This window comes from Varroa destructor, unplaced genomic scaffold (assembly GCF_002443255.2).
Source record: "Varroa destructor unplaced genomic scaffold, Vdes_3.0 BEIS01000007.1, whole genome shotgun sequence".
Classification (NCBI taxonomy): Eukaryota; Metazoa; Arthropoda; class Arachnida; order Mesostigmata; family Varroidae; genus Varroa; species Varroa destructor.
The window spans coordinates 5,016,448-5,037,881 of NW_019211460.1; the positions used below are offsets into that span (position 1 = coordinate 5,016,448).

At 40.5% G+C, this 21,434-nt stretch overlaps 3 long non-coding RNA genes across 6 annotated transcripts in view; 2 read left to right on the forward strand and 1 right to left on the reverse strand.

The window, feature by feature from the left end:
* The window catches only part of LOC147754227 (uncharacterized), a 46,255-nt gene that overhangs the window by 15,978 nt on the left and 8,843 nt on the right, over positions 1-21,434 (forward strand). For all 3 annotated transcript variants that reach the window (XR_015317205.1, XR_015317204.1, XR_015317203.1), the window contains exon 3: positions 21,206-21,434. This is a non-coding gene — a long non-coding RNA (uncharacterized LOC147754227). The remainder of the gene's footprint in view (positions 1-21,205) is intronic.
* On the forward strand, positions 1,697-2,951 carry LOC147754229 (uncharacterized). 2 transcript variants are annotated; one of them, XR_015317211.1, is made up of 3 exons: positions 1,697-2,183; positions 2,519-2,541; positions 2,721-2,951. It is a non-coding gene; the product is annotated as an uncharacterized LOC147754229 (long non-coding RNA). The 2 variants fall into 2 exon arrangements; XR_015317213.1 differs by having other exon boundaries at positions 1,697-2,084.
* Positions 15,646-17,889, reverse strand: LOC147754230 (uncharacterized). Its single transcript, XR_015317531.1, has 3 exons — positions 17,123-17,889; positions 16,308-16,371; positions 15,646-16,128 (listed from the first exon to the last, which is right to left on the reverse strand). It is a non-coding gene; the product is annotated as an uncharacterized LOC147754230 (long non-coding RNA).

Sequence of the window (21,434 nt, forward strand, 5' to 3'; positions counted from 1 at the left end):
GTGCATCCTGTAATTACCAATTTCATTGTTGTCTACTTCATGCGGAAATTTAGGCTGGCACTCAGGTCAAGCTTCAAACTTCAATTACGATTTTTGTTGTGAATAAATCTACATATTTCAAAACAAATTTCAGTTAGTCACCTAGTAAAATTTAGCATCGTAACTATCTCTCAGTCAATGGAAACACCCGTCTAAAATGTTTAAGAGCGAACAACAGCTTGAGTACTCCCATATATCAAAGACCTTGGATTAAGACTAGTGTGCAAAACTCATCTCTCTCACACTGGATATGTATACATATATATATATATACAGAGCGAGAGAGAGAGAGAGAGAGCGTGAACCGCTGGCCAATCAAATAAAGCCACCTAAAAATTTTCCGCATTTCTTAGTTTGACCGCAGATAGCTCTAAACGCACACTAAATATTTGCGTGCAGCTTTACAGAAAAGCTGAGAAACATTTTAAATTACGGAGAAAGACCGTATCACTGAGGCCTGTATTTGGTCCTCCATTCCTGGCTGCGGCAACTCGTGCAACTCGGTTCGGTATACTCCACATGAACTCTTGCACCATTTCCGTCACGCCCGGGTCCGGGGCGTATACTTGGAGCACTGTGTTTTTGAGTTGTGAGATATTCGTGCCCACTCCTGACTCGCTATTTGATATAATGCCACACATTTCAGTCGGATTCAAGCTCAATGAATTTCCACGTCATAGAAAAATACTTCACTGAAGTACCTTACTATATTGTTGTTTTTCCATAATGTCGCTGATGCTGTAGAAGTTCCTCGCCATAGATGAAAATTACAGCCCACACCATCATTTTGCTCGGACACTTGACCTTCTGAATTACAAAGAGCAGATCGAATCTTCTGTCGTAACATTTATGGACATATTAATCGTTGCCACCCAAAATCTCAAAGTGCGATGCATCCGAAAAATAGGTCCTTGCGCAGTCTTCAACTATCGAACTTTGGAACTGTTTGTTAGGAAACACGCATACTTTTATGCACAGTTGAACCGAGGTTTTTTGGCTAATGTACGGATGTCGGAAAATCCGTATGCGCGATTGGGAAACCATCATAAATCGATCTTTTTTTAGCTTTTTGTCAGACATAATTGTCTAACTATCTTATAATGTCATATAAGTATTTGGTGACAAAGCGTACAATCTGCATGACTCTTTGTCATGAACAGTAAAGGCTTAAATATGTTTGCGGTTTTTTTTGCTTAAACAACGCTTAAAAATAGAAAATAGAACAACGAATAGATGTAAAAAGCGTGTAGGTATTTACTTTAGCTTAGCGGTTTATTGCATGACGTTTAACAAACTGGAGAAAATACCCACACTGTTTGTCTGCCTCTTTAGTAAGAAAAGAATAGTAAACGCAGATGCTCAAACGCTTCATTGTTATAGACACATTTAATATATATATATATATATATATATATTCGTTAGAAGGCTTCAACTTGCTCGACGAACCAATATTATTCTGACTGTTGCCTATTAACGATACAGAATAGTCACCACTAAACTTTTCAAAATAAAAAAAAACTTATTTGGAAAGGACGCTTTATTATATTGCATTTTAAGTTGGCGCCGCTGGAAGTCCCTCTCTCTCCCTCTCCCTTTCTGTCCCACTTTAAGTATGAACTCACTTTCCACAGCCGCGTCATGTGGCTGCCATTTTTAATTTGGCCAGTTTTCGATGAAGAAAGTTTAATCGATTATCGCCAGTTAGTAGGCTTTTGGTAAACGAAGTCGCTTAAAACGTCGATAGTCAAAGAGAATTAACGATACGAATTTTAAAAAGAAGACTTTTTAGGGTAAGACAAAGAAAGCAAAGTAGACCAGCGTGAAACGAGGAGAATGTCCTGTGTACTTTCGTTATACAATATCGCGGTTTGTATTACACTCCCTATGCGTAATGTAGATAAATCCGTGGCCCACCATGTCACAAGCATCATTGCTTGCGGGGGTATTGACGCTGAATAAAGGGTTAGGCGAAACATGCACACTACCGGAAAGCAGTTTAAGCGTTCGTGAGCAGCAGCAGCAGCAGTCTATTACACGATAGCATGGTAACTTATTCTCTGACAATGTCATTGTGTAAGAACAGTCTTCACAAAATCAGTGCATCTTCAAAAAATGCTATCAACAGTAATTCCAGCACGAGAGATGTTAGTACTCTATGAACCAAAAAAAATTTCGACCGTTGTATAATTTATTTGTTCGTTTGCACAAATTATCCACTTTGTCGGCTCTCTTTTAGCTGAAGGCGAGGTAAACCATTTCAAAAGCATGAGTTATTTGAACTTAGTTTCAGAATAGTCAGAAAAGGTCTAAATAGCTTGTTATTTATATTAGTAAGCTAATTTTAAACTGCTTATTTTGGTCCGTAAGGAATGCAACGTAAAAAATATCTATCCTGTTACAATTGTTTAGGTATAACACCTTTTGTGTGGTTATGTGCCTCTTGCTAAATAAAGAATTAAAACTTTCTATTCTGTTCCAGTGCCCCTGAAATGGAAAACAGAAGTGAGTTTCTGGGTGTATTTTTATTTTTACGTTAACGCAGATCAAGGCGTCTAAGTTGCATCACACGTGAAAACAATGTTAGCCGAAATATTTTCCAAAGCATCTCTTGTATGACTTAATTCCTCTTGCGTAACTCTGAATGAATGAATAGTTCAACTTCAACTTCATAAAACTTTCAGTTCGTGGATTGATATCGACCCGGCAATAGACCCAGATAGAGGAAAGAATCAAATCAGAGGACCGGAACGCTAATTCGGTGGAATACAAGTGTGTGTATATCCACCCTATAAAGGAGCTTTTTTAGAATATTATTGGACAAACATATGAAGTCATAGACTGCAAAACTCGCTAATTGATAATTAGCAGAAAATACAGCTTTGCTTTGTCTAATAAAATAGCAGTGGTGCCAATTCTTTCGATTTTAATCAGCCAACCAATCTTATTTATTCACTTTTGTCAAATAGCATTCTAAACACTCATATAAATAAATAACATAATAAAACATATAAATTTATAACAACTTGCTACTTTATACGTTGTATGCTACCGTACACATACATAGCCATGCCCATTTCTTATCATAATGTTCACAAGCCTGCCTAATACCAATGTCATAGGACGGTACCTAAACTGGGGTTCACGCGATTACTCAGGGCTTACCAATGATTGCACTATACACCGTGTTACTGCCATCTTTCATTTAATTACCGAGATAGGTCACCCAGCGATTAAGCTTGCGGGCAGCGAAAGGCAAGATATGGATCTTAAGGTCTCTATTTAATACAAACACAATACTATCGGGTTCATAAAGCTCCGGTATTCTGCGTAAACGATACTGAAAACCGTGCCCCGCACAACGTGTCGTTATATGTCTCTTAGACCAGTTTTTATCAAGACCTTCCAAATCCCGTCCGTTATGGCCCTTGTTTGATAGAGTTTAGGATCGACCTCCGCGAACTTTTTCGCATTTTATCTGGCTTTCACGAAGTGCTGAGGTTAACGATAGCTTGAAACGGCGACGGAGGTTCTTGGGAAACAGTGGTGTTTATTACCAAGAAGCAGATAAGCCTCCTACGCGTTGTCCGGTGCAATCCCGAGGCTCTTTTAAAGAGTAAGGCCCCTATTCGTCTTAAATGTTCAATATTACCCACTATGAGATTATTCCAGATTGGGCTCGTTCCGTATGCGACAACTGACGGAGGATGAAGAGTCGCAAAGCGGTTGAGAGGAACAATAGGTTGGGATTGAGTTCTGAGAATAAAGCTATTAGGGCACTTCTAAATAAACTAAGAGAAATCTTAAACGAAATCATCAACCCTAGATAGGTGAATCCATTAACGTACGTCAGTGGTCGGCCAGAGAGGTATAGCATACCATAAGTTGCAACTCTCTTACCTTTCCTAAATTTTAGCGCCTCAATTTGATAAACAGTCCCAATTTCAAGACGGCACAACCTAGCATGGCTAGAACCTGCTGTACATGAAAATGACTGCTCCTGTAATTAACTAAGTTTTCTGCATTAACGAGAATCGTTACCAGATTTCTGGGCCTCCGTATTTGATAGCGTAGATCCTTAAACAGAACGAAGAGAAGAAGAAGGTTGAAGTTATTATTTTGGGTAAGAGTTGTAGTTAAAAAGAACGCATAAAATCCAATTATCAATTTGCCTTCTCGTTCCTCCGGAGTATTGCGAGCCATTAACGCATTCGCGAAAACACTGACGCCGGCAAGAAAACTTGGTTCTAAATTCTTTAGGGCAGAATAAACTACGTTTTTGAAGTTCACCAACGCTACGCAGGTGTATTGCCGATTACCACTTAAGGTTTGATCGATGTCGGCAAGTGATCTCTCCTGAATCGCTGTTGCTTTTTGAGTACCATACTTTCTAATAATGTCTTTAGTCTGAGTGACTTCCAAAACAGATAATTCCTAATTATCAATTCAGGCTCACCCATTGGCCTTTCGCCACCAAGCAATGAAACCCCCTAAGTACGGTAGCAATAGAAAATAGCATTCCGGTAAAGCGGTCGACCAGCACTAACGCGCCAATACGACAAGACATGGACCAGCAGAGAGTAAGCGATTTGTATGGCTAATACTTGGCCTCTCCTGTATGAGCAATTTAGTGCTATTTTCGACACTTTTTAGGCTAGGTGCGCTAGGTCATCCTGCGGATTACCTTGAGCACTGCGGCAAGGAATTCCGCTATGGATTGTAGTGTTGCTAGTTGCTTGAAGGCATTCTGAATATGACAAACTATACGGGAACTGCGATCAAACTAAGGCTGATGTGTTCTAAAACAGACCAGATAAACTGACGAGAACCAGATGTCAACGTAGCCTCAAAACTAATTGGGACAGGACCTCATAAGCCAATTCTTCGTATCCAGTTTGTGCGGTAAAAGATTATTTTTCGTAGCAAGCAATAGTCCCAAAAGGCTCTCCAAGTCAACCCACCATGAGTGTGCACTAACAATATTGCTTCATCAGCGTGCCTTAAAAGGCTGATGTACAGCTTGAGGTGAGCTGGTCTAGGCGCACATTACGGTCCGCCACGAGCGACAAAAGTGAAATTAGCCATTGTTTGTAGGCCGCCGAAAAGTCCTTTCTCGACACCTGGTCAGACAGACGCCGCCACAGGTTGTGTTCCGGGACCACACGAGATCATGACGTTGCCTTTTACAAGGCGCGAAATGAGATCCCCAACTCTATAATAGTAAAACACTGAAACTCTGCCGTTAAAACAACCAGAGTCCATTTGCTCCTGAGCAGAGCAGTGAACCGAGTAAAATAGCGATGTGTCGATTACGCAAATTTCCGTGAAAACAAGAAAATTGACTGTATCTCAAGCTTCCGATGAAAACAATGCCAACGTAACAGTTTCTCTAAATGACCTTCAGCACTTTTCACGACTATGGCTTCGTCCTCTGCTTTGAGAGCATGCTTGAGACCGACTTCGAAATTTTCAGCTGCTGTTCTTCATCATGACCGGGGCCTGATGCATGAAGTCTCTGATAGTCGGTGATGGGAGGAGCTGCGGCAATTCAATAGCGAACGACAGCACATTGTATAATCGAATTGGATAACAAAGAATTTTGTTTCAAACTTGAAGAGCCGCTGGTCCTTCGTTGCTTTCCTTATGAAACTCGCAGAGGCTGTGGCATTAATGTTGGTATTTTGTACCTTCGAGTAGCGTTGTAGCGGATTACTGGCGCTACTAGCATTTGTCCCTGAAATTCAACTGCCTCTCTCCCTTGGGAGTCTTCTTTGCCTTAATTCGTAAAAAAGTATTTTATTTAGCTGGCGATGCAATCTTCTAAGCTGCATTGACCTATCTCAGTAACTTGATGGCGTGCGATTCAAAGAGCTTCAACAGCGAAGTGTGCACTCTTTTGAACTGTCATTTTAGTAATTATCTCGTTAGCGGCCTTACAGTCCGACAATGGAAGATTGATGGAGTACAAGAGAAATGGATAACGCACACAGCTCGGGCTCTGGAAAGAGTCTTTTCAGTTTCTTGGCCAGTTCGTCTTTTTCGGACTCTCTATACTCATGATGTGCTGCCTATAGCAAGATGGCTACCGGGCCATTTGAAATCTCAAGATGTCTCTCCGGTTCAATTATCACACTAGTTACACCTATCTGCCTGACCCAAGGTGAGGGCTCTCGCAAAAACTGCTCTGGGGACTCGACCATAGCGTCGCCGATCGCCAAAATGTGCTTTATCGACAGTGTTACAATATGGCTGGTTTTCCTGCCTTTCGGACATGTCCATTCTTTCACTCTACAGGGGCGTGATTGGTAGGCCTATAGTCTTGCTTTGAGAACTTCTACTTCGCTTTCGGAAGATTTGACACAATGCAGTTGGAGTGTGATTTTGCTTTCGGTATGTGATCTATACATTTAATAGATTGTTGGGTTGAACACGTTTACTGCTGGCAAGCTGCAAAACATGTTCAATTTTTCGTTGGCTCAACCAGCAGGTCTGTCGCACCAGCTATTCAGTATGCAGCATGAAACACTTTGTTGCAACAATCGCAGCACAGGCTGAGGCCATGCCGCATCGCGCATATAGAAGACTGGATGCTTTTGTGTTCGCAAAAGATTCGTGCGCTTTTTCATCAACTTAGAAACTGGGGCCTAAAGTCAGTGTTGCAAGCCTGTTCATCAGAACCATTTCAATGGCCGTGTTTTGTTGTTGTTCCATTTTCAATTCCATTTCCAATTTTCCTTGACGAGTTTATGGATCAGAGTTGGAACGGTTTCCGAGCTATCCCTTGGCTTATTTGACGAAAATAGATATCGCGTCAATTTAGCTAACAAATGAAGTTTGTAGAAGTCCTACGGAGGTCCACTGTATACTCTATTCATGACACGCATGGTTCAAAAGCTTGCGCAAGCAAATACCAAGAATTTTCGGCGTCCACCGATGTACGGAGTTGTGGTCTGCCGATCGATACGGAAACGGCCTCGATTCGGCTAGTCGATTCGAGGTTCGTTCGTAAATGGGTACGGGACTATCCAACTGTCTGTTAGGTTCAACTGTTCGAGCATAAGAGATTTTTCAGGGCAAAAAAAAAGTTATTAAACAACTACATTTCCCATTATTTTCACAGTGTGGAGCATAAAAAAGACACTTTTGCAGGGAGACGGAAGTGAAGATTCCTCAACAATGCGTATATTTGGCTTCTATTCACATTTTTCTGCATAAAAACACACTACGCGAGATTGGTTAAAGTACAAGATTCATCAAGGCTACTGCCTACTTCAGTGTTGCTGGTAGCCAATCGGTGCGGAAGTCTGCCGTATTAGTTGACGGCTTCCACTGACACCTCCATGTTTTGAGTTCGACGTTGTAAGGAATTGCATTGAATGGCTACATCCCACCACGAAGCAAAGCTATGCTCGTGTTCTAACGCACACTAACACACACACACTACACATAAGATTAGCAGGCAAATGCGTTACCCATCAAGTTGTCACGGAGACCGATACCTACCTCTCTCCAAAATTCCTTGTTGGCAATCACTTTAGATCCCTCGTTTTTGCTAGTCTTATTGATATAAAACCAACGAGTTCTTCCATAGTTGAAGACCCAAAGAATGTTTTCATTTCAGAAACGGGTTGAAGGCATCGAAGCGTCCCGTATAGCTGAAACATTCTGGGGTCACAAGGCCGGAGCCGTGCAATGATAATTTTTCTGCCTGCTGAGATCCTAAAGTGCTACGTCGCCGATAATTTCAAATGCTGCGTAGGCACTTCTTTCTAGTCGAATGAGGTCCAAAAATTTGATTGTGTTTTTCGAAACCAATTACAGTTGTATATTATCTAACTGTCCTTTCAATATATCCGAACACTCAGTCTTACGGTAAGAATAACTGGTCAACAACCCGTCATATCCAGGACAATCAAAGCTAACGCTTTGAAGGTCTGTGGCATGGAGATGGTGGTACACAGCTAACGTAAAAATGTTTGAATCCGAAGGACTTTGAAAGAGTAGTAAATTAAACGATGCTTGGCATGGATTAGGCTAAATTCCCCTCGGAAATGTATTTTTCAAATAGAAATTCCTAATCGCCCCTTGTACTCGATTTTTCATTGCCTCATGCACACGAATGACTTCGCCGCTCTCCAGGCGAAGGCAGCACTCGATCTCATTTGTAGAGACTTACCCCATTCGACAGCTCCGCATGGCCTTTTTCGATCCGATATCTAAAATAAGGCAGGCATGCTTTCTGAGCTGCGCTCTATGATAGACGACTGCACAACAGGCCGAAATCGCGGCACTTTGAAATGGAAAAGTGCCTAATTTAAAAAAAAAAGGAGATAATATCGTTAAATTTATTTCATATAATAAACAATAGATAAATGGTTGCAATAACAACATCGTTTGAAAGCATCGATCGAGATGACCGCAAATACTTCTGCTCACTTGAAGATGCAAAATATCAATGCTCAAAGGACAGTGTACGTACCCGCAATGTAACTGCTTGCAGGCTTACTTGCTTGCTTCTTCCATGACTTTTTCCCTTGACTGATCCGTTTTTGTGATTTCCCTTTTTTTTACTTGATCAAGCGCTGTAGTATCATCCATTGCTAAGTGGACATCTATTGATTGAACCACACACTCGATCGCAAATGTGTTGCCTTAACGAATGCCTGAATAAGCACCAAACATATCTCGCTCGGAGCACAGTATGGTATCACAGTGTGCATACTGTGTATTTATTGCATTAGCTTGGTAATATAATGTATGCTTCGCCATGGAACGTGCAGCGGTATTTGTTACGGCGTTCATGCTACTAAATATAAGCACAATATAAGCAGGACAGTTTGGTGCCAATTCTAGCTGGTTTTGAGTACAACACTAAATCGACCTTTGCCGCAACCGGCGTCAAGCAGCGACCTTGATTACAGGACTAATATAGATCGGTAGTTTTTTCATGAAAAAGTTACGCGGTGCTAGGGGACAACGTCAGTTGGAATATCCCAGTTTTGACAAAAATTTCACTTAAAGTCTTAAAATCAAAGATCACACTTGAAGCCTGGGCGTCATTAGGTCAGGCAACCTTGTTGCCATTTTCTACGTGTACGATATGCTGGAGTTAAGTCTAAATTAATAATAAAAATTACGTTTTGATACTTTGTCACATTTTCTGACACGTAAACGCTCCAGTTTTTGCTTGCTAAAGGAAAGTGGGAGTTTGTCAAACACTGCCTTTATTAATAACACAGCAGAGGTATTTGTTTAGTTGGAAAGAAAGTTTCTGGGGTTTTGTTAATGTTTATTCCTGTAACTAAAAGCTATTATGCTATGTGCATAAGGCAAACGTCTCGGGCTTTTTTCGGCCGGGTGTTAACCTCAAAAAGAACGCATGGTATAAAATGTGCCGAAAACACATTTTTTTTCCATCTGAGGTTCCTCCGAGTTGAAATTGCACTTACAACATAATACCGATTCAGCACGTCTTTAGAGCAGGACTGGTAGAACAAAGAACGCTGTTTCGTCAGAAGCAAATGTCAAGTGAAAGAAAGCGGGGAAGGTCCTCTTTAAAAGGTACAAGAACCATTGTTTTAATCTGACGTATTGGCGTACAGATTGTTTAGAATATCTTATAGGAAATTTTGTACTTGCCGATCAACTAGAGGCTTCCAGAACTCGAGTTGAGCGGCATATGAGCTTAGTCGCCACATATCAATATATCAATGTCACAGAACAAAAAAACGCAGCTGGGACCTTCAATTGATGGTGTAGTGGTTACGACAACTTATGTGCAAGATGTCTGTTCTGCAATATGAACTCCGTCACATCCGGTGCCAGCACGTATGTCATATGACCTTGAAACGATGCTTTATAGCTGGCAAGCAACAGCTGCCTAACACGCGTATATGGTGTAGGTAGACGGGAAAACGAACTGATGAAATAGACCCGATAAGAATGAGATCGTAAATTCTAGAAATGAAGTTTACAGGTCAAGGTTTAATTCCAAACTGAGTCAAACAGCACTCAGCCCAAGTCATATCAACAGGTAACCTCGAATAAACGGTAGCACTCTTCGGCGTACCTCCGCATCGAACACCCCTGGCCATTAATGTGAAAAAAAATGGTCTGCTAACTTATCTCTGATTAGGATCTGTTGCACTGATCGCAGCGAGCCATGTATATCATGCTCATCTTTTGAGCGCTGAGGTGCACCTCACTACACCACCGTAATTGTCAAAATGGTGCTTTTTTAATTTCTTTTCGAAATTGCTTATGCGTACTCGCAGTAGTTATACATGGTTACATATGTCACACTACGTTTCATCGATTAAATACATATATTCAGTATTATCAGTATCGGGATAGCTTCGCGCTCATCGTAGTGAAATTCTTGTACCAAACGTTTATATGTAAGTTTAATAAAATATTATATATAAGAAATGTATATGTTCCTGGATCCGAAAGTAGATCTATGGCCTACCAAACTATCCATTAAAACTACGCAAATGAAAATCGACGCTGGGAGGATTACTGCGCCGAAAATTCATGGTTTCAATGGATATGAGGGTAATTTTAGCTAGTTTTCTATAACAACACTAGGTACTACGAAAACAATATTTTGAATCTTGATGGTATCCGAGATTTATTGACAAATGTTAAATTTTCTGGCAAGTCCGCAGAATTAAACATAAATCACAGTTGAGAACAGCTTACAAAAGATAGCGCGTCTGCTCGGCGTATGATATTTGCAGGAGGAATCTCTGCTATTAAAGCTAATGCTGATTTTGATGCCTTTGTGGGCGGTAGTACTGTTTTTGCAGTCGTACAGAGACTTTTATTAATTTCAATAGTGTATATTCTACCTTCCGTAATCTCTGTAACTCATTCAGGTATCATCAAGTTGTTTGGCTACAAAGCCTTGTCAATTTTTTTTCATTGCTAGCATTGTTTCAGAATTATGGCATTAAGACGCAGACCCTCCGAACCTAGAAAATGTCAACTGTCTCCGCAAATAAACGCGAACATTAGGTTTGTTGTTATTGCCGATCTCTTTATACGTCCCGCCCGCTGTCTTAGATACGTTTTTGGTATATAGATTTCCTTCCATATACATAACAAATTAAGTTATATTTTGAGAATAGTATGACGGACTTCCCTGCGCGAACATGTACCTCAATTCAATAATATTAGTAAAAAGAATATATATCTATGTTTGTGACGCAAATAAGAGATCAATTTTACATAACTATGACGCAATCGTATGCACATTCCTCGATAGCTACTTAAGTTTGTCTATAAAATGATAGATCGATAACGCTCAACAAGCTACCAGCAAATAAACTTTCAGTTATTTTAAAGGAACTTGAAGTGTAATATGAATGATTTCGACAAGACAAAGTGTGCAGACATGCTTCCTTGCTAAGTTTATTGTCATGGCGTACAAATTACGCTTGCCAAGTCAAATTCTCAGATAAATGTCTCACTGAATGGATGATAATAAGCCTTTACTGTTGTTTAATAATTGTTTACAATCGACAGATGTCATTTTATTTCGCAGTTTCGATGGAACTTTGACGTGTTTGAATAGATATTTTATAATGTATATTGAACGTAGAAATAGGGATAGCGCGGCGATCAAATGGATTGAACCTCACCTTTGAGTTTATTAGGGTTCAACGGCCTAGCCGATGCCCAGACTGACCGCCCCAGCAGTCAAAGTAGGATTTAACTTTAACACAGCGGTGTACATTCCACAGATGAATTTCAGCTGACCTACGAGACCCCAGCAAACGTTTTAAGTTTACTACACGAAAAACACTTAGGATCACACTCATTTCAGACGCGCAGGTAAGAGCTCTAGCAGTACTGGGCTTTACCGTTTTTAATGCATATTTCCAATTTCATATTTTGTATGTAAGCGCATTGTGTAGATTTTGTTTACTTGTTAATTATTGTCGCGTATACTTTCCTTCGAATAACATGCAGATTGCAAGTCTTCAGTTAACATTGCCACAGATCTGGCACGGAAGACACTTCGAACTTCATTTCTCCAAAGCGACGAAACAGCGTTCTAGCTTTTCAGGTTGAATACGTGTGTGTTTGTGAATTTTGACGCGTATGGCCAAGCTCAGTGAACTCGAATTTAAAGCTGAACAAACAAGCACGTATCTTCGTTTTTTCCTTGTCGAATATGCGCACGGCTATCTCTTAAGCACCATAAATTCGAATGTTGAGCAGCGTATATCAGGGTCTTCAGCTAGATGATGCTGTGCCTTTAACAACTGGCTGACGTTTAACATGCATGAGCAGACTTTTCATACGCTAATTTATTTCGGTATATCATCGTTCATTCAATCGACGGGTCGTCTGTCGTAGTTAAGAGCACAAGGTTGGCTTTTTTTATTATATAGCTGCTACTGCCCAGCAGTATTTTCACTAGTGGCTACTTCGCTTAGATTCTGCAAAGCAGTTGGCGCGTTTATTTGTAAATATTCATCATTGTTAATTATAGCTGGAAGTGCCTTTCTCCCTTTGAAAACTTCCTCGGCTTTTTTTTTCTGTTGTATTTTTTTACCGTTTTTCCACTCCAAGTATTTAGCATTTTTGCAATATTAACAATCGTAATACGCTCGTGAACTTTATTTCAGCATTGTTTCCTAATGGTACATGAAGAGCTTCTTCATTGGCACTGATTACTCGAACGCTCAAGTGTACGTTTACTACGCACACAAGCGTTGCCAACAGCTGCCAGCGCCAACTGGTGTTATCTGCACTCGTTCAAGCCAAATGGTTATTACAGACGTGAGCCAAACATCCGCAGCCGTCGTTTGCGTCGAACCCTGTACTATATTGCCGCAAGCTTTTTATTATACGTAAATCATTGTTGTCATCCATCGTTTTACTGCACAACGACGCAGACGATGCTGGCTGGATTTTAAGAATCACTTTTGCTGGTCGTCCAGCGTAGTAACATTAAAAAGTATTAGTAAATTAACAAGTGACACATTGTTTCTCAGATATGACCTGGTAGGATATAACTATACGATCGTCGAATTTTTCTTTACTGGAGGCTGGAACACGCTCTGTTTCGCGACGAACGAAGGTTTAAACACGTATCATAGGCTAGACACGGGCATGAAGGTTGTTCACTACTGTGCTTTTCAGCGATAGCTTTTGCTGCTTGAAGGTGTTCACAGGTCTGGGTAATTGTTTGAACCCTATACGGGGACCGCTCCGCTTTGTCATCGTCTAGGCATATTTGTTTCGACGTCTCCGCATCGTTTTGCTGCCGTAATTAAAATACAGACATTAGTTTGCTTTACGTCGCGCGTTCTCATACGAAGATGGCGAACAAGTTGTCGTACGAGTTTCTTTTGCATCATTAGCGTTATAACTTCACCGCTTGCGGAGCCACGCTGGCGAAGCGTTCCGTAAACAGAATTAATGAATTGTTTATACAATTCTGTGCGTAGTTTAAAAACATATTATTCAGTTAGCTTGTCATGCGGCAGTTTCAGCCGCACGAGCGTTATACTTTAGCAAGTGACGGTAAATTCGCCCAGATCTTTCATAACGTATTTTATTTGCATCACTTCTCGAAACCGGCACGGCGAAGGTAACTTAGAATCAGGAGATTATTCCCAGAAATGTTCCAATGGCTGTACAATAGAGTCGTTTGTCGCTCGTCATTGATTACTACGGACGCTGTCGCTTCGTCAACGGATCTTTAGGATTCTGCCTATCGTAGAAGGTGCATAAATGGACCAAGCGTTTTTTCCTGCATGAGCCGAACATGACCGAGAAGTACACGTTATACCAACAAGTTCGAGTTTCTTAGAAAGCACGTAATCCAGTTCACACAGTTTTTTCTAAGTGCTACTTCGGTGAACATTTATCATCGGCAACCATTTCGAATACCGATTCGAAATCAATATAGAAAATATCGAAAGTTTATTGAAACAGCCCAATCATTTTGTGTCTATCATAGCTGCGAAATGTTCTGGCAGCTGCTCTTAGAAATTAGCTTAGATCATTACACGTTTGGGCGACCAGGGTAACGGAAATCAAACGTTTGTTAATCAGGTCACTTCGGTCACCACGTTCACGGACTTGATCGACAAGGCTGGTCCGAAGCAGACTGAAAAATTCGCCAAAAAGGAGCCTCGAAAAGGTAAAAGGCAGGGGTTGGGCCGACAGTACTTCAAGCATGTCTTGGAAACGGAAGCAAAATTTTCATCTGGCCCACCTATTTGTCAATGGTGATCGGCGTTCACTGGCATTAACCATATGGATGCTATTTGGAACGTTGACAAACTGGGTTGCATGTTGACGAACTTCTTCGGGCTATGCACGTGTGACAACAGAAAGATACAATTTAGACTATCTGAGGCGCCGTTAAACATGTCCGTGGATCGCAGATAAATTTCGACTCTGAACGATACAACTTTTTCAACCAGTTGTTCTGCAATTTATTCGGAAGCCGTTTCACTAGCTTCTGCTTCTGCATTGTGTTCCGTTCTAATGCAACAAACAAAGCTGAACGTATATTCTTCTGTCACTATTTTGTTGGAATGAAGAGCTCTTGGAGAACTGCGACATTCCGAAACAACATGCCCGTACATTATGTCCATAGTACTGCAAACACGATTTCAGTTCATGGTCAGTAGATTTTAAATTATGCCGTCCCTCCCTCCCTCCCTTCCTTCAGGTCCAAAAACAACAACGATATTTACTGAGGTTCGAAGTTCTATGAAATGGCACACGGTAATCATGCAATATTAGATGTATCTTTATTGTTTCTGAGCGCGCGTTGATTCGGGAAAATTGAACAAATGCGATCTTCTAATTGCTCGAAATCAGGACTCCTTCACCAATTTGGCCGCTATGGTCCTCTGCTGCCGTTCAACCTAGTTTGCAGTCATGAACGTAGTAAGGCAATCGATAACATCCGATCTTTCCAGCGAGCAGCTGTTTAATAGAAAGCACTAAAAGAAAGTTATATTTATTATTACTGTGTGTCGACTGCGTCCATACTGACGTGATCCTCCGTTGCCGCTGATGATACTCACTCACTCTGATCTTCGAATAAAAGTGAAGTAACTGAGACGTCATCTGAGAATTCCTTCATGACCTCATCAGCATCCCAGATGTTGTTCTCGAACACTGTTCATCCTGTCGTTAAGTATTTCAACATGGAAAAAACAACACTGTTTCTAAACTATAAAACAAAAGGAAAATCGTGTCTCTGCGCTGAGGCTGATGCTAAATAAGCGATGTGGTTTAACTGCTGTGATCATAAACAACTAGCGTTTTAATTTTGCTTAAACCTTTGAAAAATGTAAGACATTTATAATACTGAGCTGTGATTGAAAAACCGGGCAAGATAAGTTGTATGGTCATTTCAAGTATTGTCTAAGTTCAGGACCAAAAACAGTTGGGTGCTTCTGCCCTCCCTATCGACGCTGTCGATATTTGGACTGGATTTCGGGTCATTGTCTATGGGGTCTTCTGAGAGACGTTTTGGTTACAGATATTTCAAAACGATTTACCTGATGATTAACAAGAAAACATTTACCAGAATGTCTTTTTCCAGGAAATTGAAAATATTCCGGAAGGTGGTCTAGGCATTGCGGATTTTGTGTATTTAGCTGCTTAGAGCCGTAACACACTTCTTCATATACGATCTAGTGTTTTGCAGAATCTTGATGGATATTTTGCTTGTTACATTGAATATGACGACCTATTTTTAGTGGTGTTGCTTCTACATCGCCTTCGATTTGGCTTTACTTCCAATGCTCAAATATTGACATTAGATCCAGGAATCTTTATGTTCGTATCTAGATTTTGGCGATAATATGATGTTTTGATTATTTTCAACTATTTTAACTATTCAATGCTAAAGGTAGATTTCTTCATTATTATCTATGGTACTGCATGCACTTCAGACGGATTTTTTTCTATTCGTGCGTTCCGCGTATTTGTACTCCCGCACAACAAAAGTACGAATTTGCTGCGGGAATTCTTGTGTTATCCTTTGTCCGTGCACCAGGCCAATGAAATTGGATTGAATTGGCTTTGCCATTTTCGGTGATTACGTGCAGAGGCCTAAATCGTCATGTATAGAGATGCGTTTGTTAAGGTTGGCTTTAGTTTATCCTCTAGAAACCTAGGTTGATATATCTAAATTTCTCGAATCCATAAAAGCTACATATAGGGATTATGCATTTTATTTAATTGGGTAATATTTTAAACTTTTCTAGTATCTTATGAGCGTGGCTGTTTACCTGTTCGTTGGTCAGAAGTGTTGCACTGCACTTTGCTTTAATTAAAACGACGAAGCACCATTTTCTGTGATAATAAATATGACAAAAGTCGATTGAAACAATAATTTATTGATTATTAAATCCTCCACTGATAATGTCTTCAGGACGCATTAGCCAATCTTCCAAATAAGCTCGCTCACTTCAGTATGAAAATGCAATTCAAGGATTTTTCAAAAAAAAAAAAAAAAACTGTGTGCATTTTGCTTGTAATATTGGCTGGTGTTTATTACATTATGTAAGCCACTGGACTAAGCTGAAGGTATCTCAATAAACCCCAATATTCCCTTTACACAAATAATCTTCCTTTACAGAAATGCAACGGCTAGCCCCAAGAAAATATCACTTTTTCAATAATTTTTGTTTTAGTTATTTTTCAAGCTTAAATGGCTTTTGATCTAGAATGGCCTGATAATATTCATCGAGGGTTTCAGAACGGTGATTTTTAATTTCGATTTGGTCCTCAACAAGCCGATTTTCACAACCCCGTCAGTGTATTAGAAAGTTTTATAGCTCTCTTTTTTTAAGGCCAGCCCAGGCAAAAAAATAATCCTTGGTAGGAGCAGAGATAATTCTGTGAGAGAAAGTGTAAAGGGATACAAACCGCTATCAAATAATTTAATTCGACACGCTTCCTGATCGGAGTATCTCTAAGTGCGGCTGAAATATTTGCCGCAATTACTATAAACGTTTACGTTCATTTGGGAATAGACGATAGCACCCGCAACTCAACTTGTCGTAACGATTCGACCACAACTCAAAGCCAGAAGGGGACTTACCGATGGTTCTACCGCGCAAATAGAGCAACCTTGAAGCTTAGTGCTCTTTCTACTGATTCTTTGCATAAATATATTTGTGAAAAACTCATATAAATTTTATGATTACGATTAATGTATTTCTGGCTCCGCGAGATTCGGTAGATTGCCTGCTTTTAGCCATTGAACTTCGTCATTGTTGCAGATTTGGTGGCAGTGATGGAGCCCTAGAGAATATGCGCGACTTCATCCGTAACTTCGTGAAGAGTCTGGAGCAGGCTGAAAGGGCTGAACCCTTTGTTTTTGACAGGAGCTGCCTTGCTAAATGGTTAAAGGAGATCGCACTTCTAGGCACAAGTGGCCACAGGAACAGCTGGTGCGACGCGCGACGCTGTATCCACGTGGTCTAGCGTTGACATGATATGACCTACATGTAGAAGCTGAGAGCTGGGACGGGGAAATGCACGAACGTTTCACCCAGCGATATATGCCCACGAAAAGAATTGTTCAAACGGATCCGCGGGGGCTGCATTTGATCACGGCACGGCACGGGTCGTCATGCCGACGTGATGTACTATTAGTGTCATCGTAAACAGGCCACTTCCAGCCCGTGGGCCCAAGAGTCGAACACAAGGTTGCACCAGCTCGGTTCCGTCGTCCGATTCGCCGGGATCGCTACGCCTTCGGAGTTTAAAAGTCAACGTCAAATGGGAAAATGTGGGGTTAGCTGGAACCGTACTATATACCGGCGTGGACACAGGTATCGTCTCGACCGGACTTCTGGAACACGCCGACGCATGGTCCCTGATTCAGGCTACGAAACGTCGATCCCCGACAGCAGTCTTTAGCTTTTGCTGGAAAAATAAAGTTCAGAGTCGGAGAAAACCAAGTCGACGACATCGAGTACTTCGATGTTTACGATACGAACCAAGTCGACTTGGTTTACGATGCCATAATTGACTGGTTGCCCAGAAGAAACAATTTAGTTGTAACTAAATACGATATGTCGCAACGTCTACTTAGCCGATTTTGTCCGGTCGTGGCCAAGGAAGGCCAACTACCACATTTGGAGTTTTCGAAGCGGGTAGTTGCAGCCGTCAGGTTACTGCTATTCGCGATTAAGGTAAACTGGGTCTTGAGTGCATCTCTTATGAACAGCTTGCTGATCCTGTGACTGCTAGTTCGGAAGAGGCGTGTGAAATCTTATGCACCAACGTCAAACGGCGACCGGTCGGTTGCCGTTTGACGATGAAAGGGGATATCAGGTTAAACCGTGCAAGTGTGTAGCAGTAATGAGGTTGGAAGCCTTCTATACGATACCTCATCCATCAAGGGGCCGTCCTTATGTCGGCTAAAACCTGAAAAGCGGAGAAGCTATCTGAAACTTGTATTGATTTTGGTGAGCCAGTCACACTACTAGTGACGATCCTCTCCTGTTCGCACATCCGTAGCAAGTCGCATCAGCGCAAAAAAATTATAGCAGATGTTAGATAATGACATGATCAAGCCTTCATCTACTCCGTGACTTCTTCGATCGTTCTGGTAAGGAAGAGCGAAATCGATTCAATTTTGTGTGGATTGCGGCCACAATAGAAGGGTGCAACGAATTAATAGTACCTTCAACATGTTTTCCATTTTAGACCTGATGAATGGCTACTAGCAAATGCCTAAAACACTCGATGACAGGAAGAAAATTTGTACTTTGTATTCAGACGACCTACCTCAACTGAAGTATAAAACTCTTGGCTAATGTCCGACGATGTTTTTAAACGATGCTTATCAACCAGTGTGAGATACGTTCCAGTATCAAATAGCCCTAATCTGTCTTGATGACATCATTGTTTTGTTAGAAATTCGAAAATCATCTGAACCATCTACAAAAAGTTTCCTGTTTTCGGTACCTCCGGTTTACATTGTAAGGCGTCAAACTTTTTCTTTTCTATGAGAGAAATACGTTGGACATAGAATTTTCCCGGCGGGAATTTTTCTGATCTAAGAAGGTTGCGGTCGCAATAGGTTCCATAGCGTCTCCTACTGCCGTTCATCAATTGGCATTCTATGATTGCCAATTCACACGATCGAAGTCCAGACGGACCTGAGCGGCGTGGACCTGACGCCGGTGCTCGTATAGTGACGTGGGTGGTATTGTAGTCTGTGCAAATGGGCGTTTCTCGGTTCAAGAGGCAAAATGGCGCCACAGGGGAGGAGTGTTTGGCCGTTGTCTGGGCGCTAAACAAGTTACGCCCAAATCTGTATAGATACCTACAACAGTAGCGTCAGAATGACTCTATTGAATGACTAAATAGAGTCATTCTGACGCTACTCACAGTCACTGGCATACCGGTAAGAAGTCGTGAAATAAAATAAAAATAAAGATCTACATAGCATCCATACCTGCGTAATGCGGGAGACAAACTCATAGTAGGTTAGTCAGAGACATTGGTTTGTTTTACTGAACGATAGTTCTTAACAGGAAGTCAAAAAACCAAAGCTAACACTTACTGTGATCATGAAATATGTTTCTAGTCCCTGTCTTTACGATCCTGTTTCCATAAATGCTTCGTCAATCAAGCCTTCAAAGAACTGAAGCTACCTGCCACTTGAATCATTGACTTAATAACAAAGCGCGTGACCCACTAAACTGCAAGTACAGTTACGATTATAACATAAAAATAAAATCCTATTTGTTGAAATTGAGATGCATTTAGTGATAGAAGATTCCCTGCTACCCATCTCGTACAGCCTAAGAAGAAGATTTACTTGTTCGATAAATGGGTGCAAGATCGGTTCTTCTGAGCTACCAGCATTAGTGTATTAGAGGAACCAGTAACTCATGAGTTGTTGAAACCAAACATGATAAACCGACTTGCATAGCACTTACAGGACACTGTAATATTACGGTGGAATCTGCTAACCATATACACCCCTTTACGCAAACCAATATGTTATTCAATTCAATATATAATGGCTTGCCAAAAAAATTTTTCGGCGATTATTGCTTCCACAAAAATAAAAAAATTATTGGATTTTGGCATGTTTTAATTCAAGAACATATCTACCTCGGCAGCAGGATAGGATCTATGTCAGAGTTAGGCCAAACAAAACTAATCTGTCTTGGATTATTGGTGAAGAGGCGACCAGTTGGATATTAAATTTAATACTAAAAATGCTTAAGTATATGCAGACGTTATAGATAGGAAATTATATCTATAACTAGTTTATCAGAAGTACAACTGGATGGAAGAAACTTAAATAAAAGGCCTAGCTTTGTCCACTTCAAATAAGGCACTCTAAAAGAAGTTGCAAAATTGTTGTCTAAGCGTACTTGGCGCAGAGAGCTAAAAATTTGGACGGAAGCCTTTCCGAAGTTTCAACCCGCTAACGTACACTTCGCGGCCTTTCACCCATTCTTATATTCAATCTGGGCTTCTAAAACTTTCGTCCAGAAAAAAAAAATACTTTTTTGAAGTAAAAGTCTTAGTCATTGGATAACGTAAAAGAAATTGCCAAAGCCAGTCACCGGCACTTTTGGCATCGAAATAAAAACACTGATATTTGGGACGGACTACTTTAATAAAGGCAAATATTACAAATTTAAAAGGATATTATCCACGGATTATGTAAACGATGCATTTGAATTATTAAACAATTTAATTAAAATTAAATAAGAACTTCTGAGACTATTTACACCACTCTAGTCTGTTGCATTCATACGATTGCCTATAACTAAACTATATAATTGAAACTGACTCATAGTCATCATAGAATTCTATGAAATACTTAACAACGATTGACTAAAATCTTTGGGGCATCTTGTCTTTCAACTTCACTAGCGTTCATAGCCACTCACATATAGCTTTTGTACCTGTTTAACTTTTACTGGGCGGCCATTTGTTGTATTATCAGCCTTCTTGTTAGTTGAGCAACAGAAAATATATCATCAAAGCTATCATTGGATGGGGTACTAGTTTTGTCTTTTGTTATCCATATTTTATTCAAGCAAAATTATTTAAGAATTTATAAAATGATTAGAGATCACAATTTAGGTTCTACAATTTTCATTTTTAAACCACATTTATTTGTTAATACTCGTAATATGGTCAACAGGCCTTCGTAGATCCAAGGTCCCGTGGCTCAGCAACTAGTGTTGAACCGGCGTGTTTTTATCTGAGCGTGAGCTGGCTACTAGCTAAAACCAACCATATAGGCAGGAATTCAATGAAAGAGCAATGGAAGTGGCTTGCTCTTTTGAGGAAACTTTGAAGGAAAAACAGATCTTCTTTGATGGAGTCTACTACTCAACCAGATTGCTATAATGTCGGCAATAAAAATATGG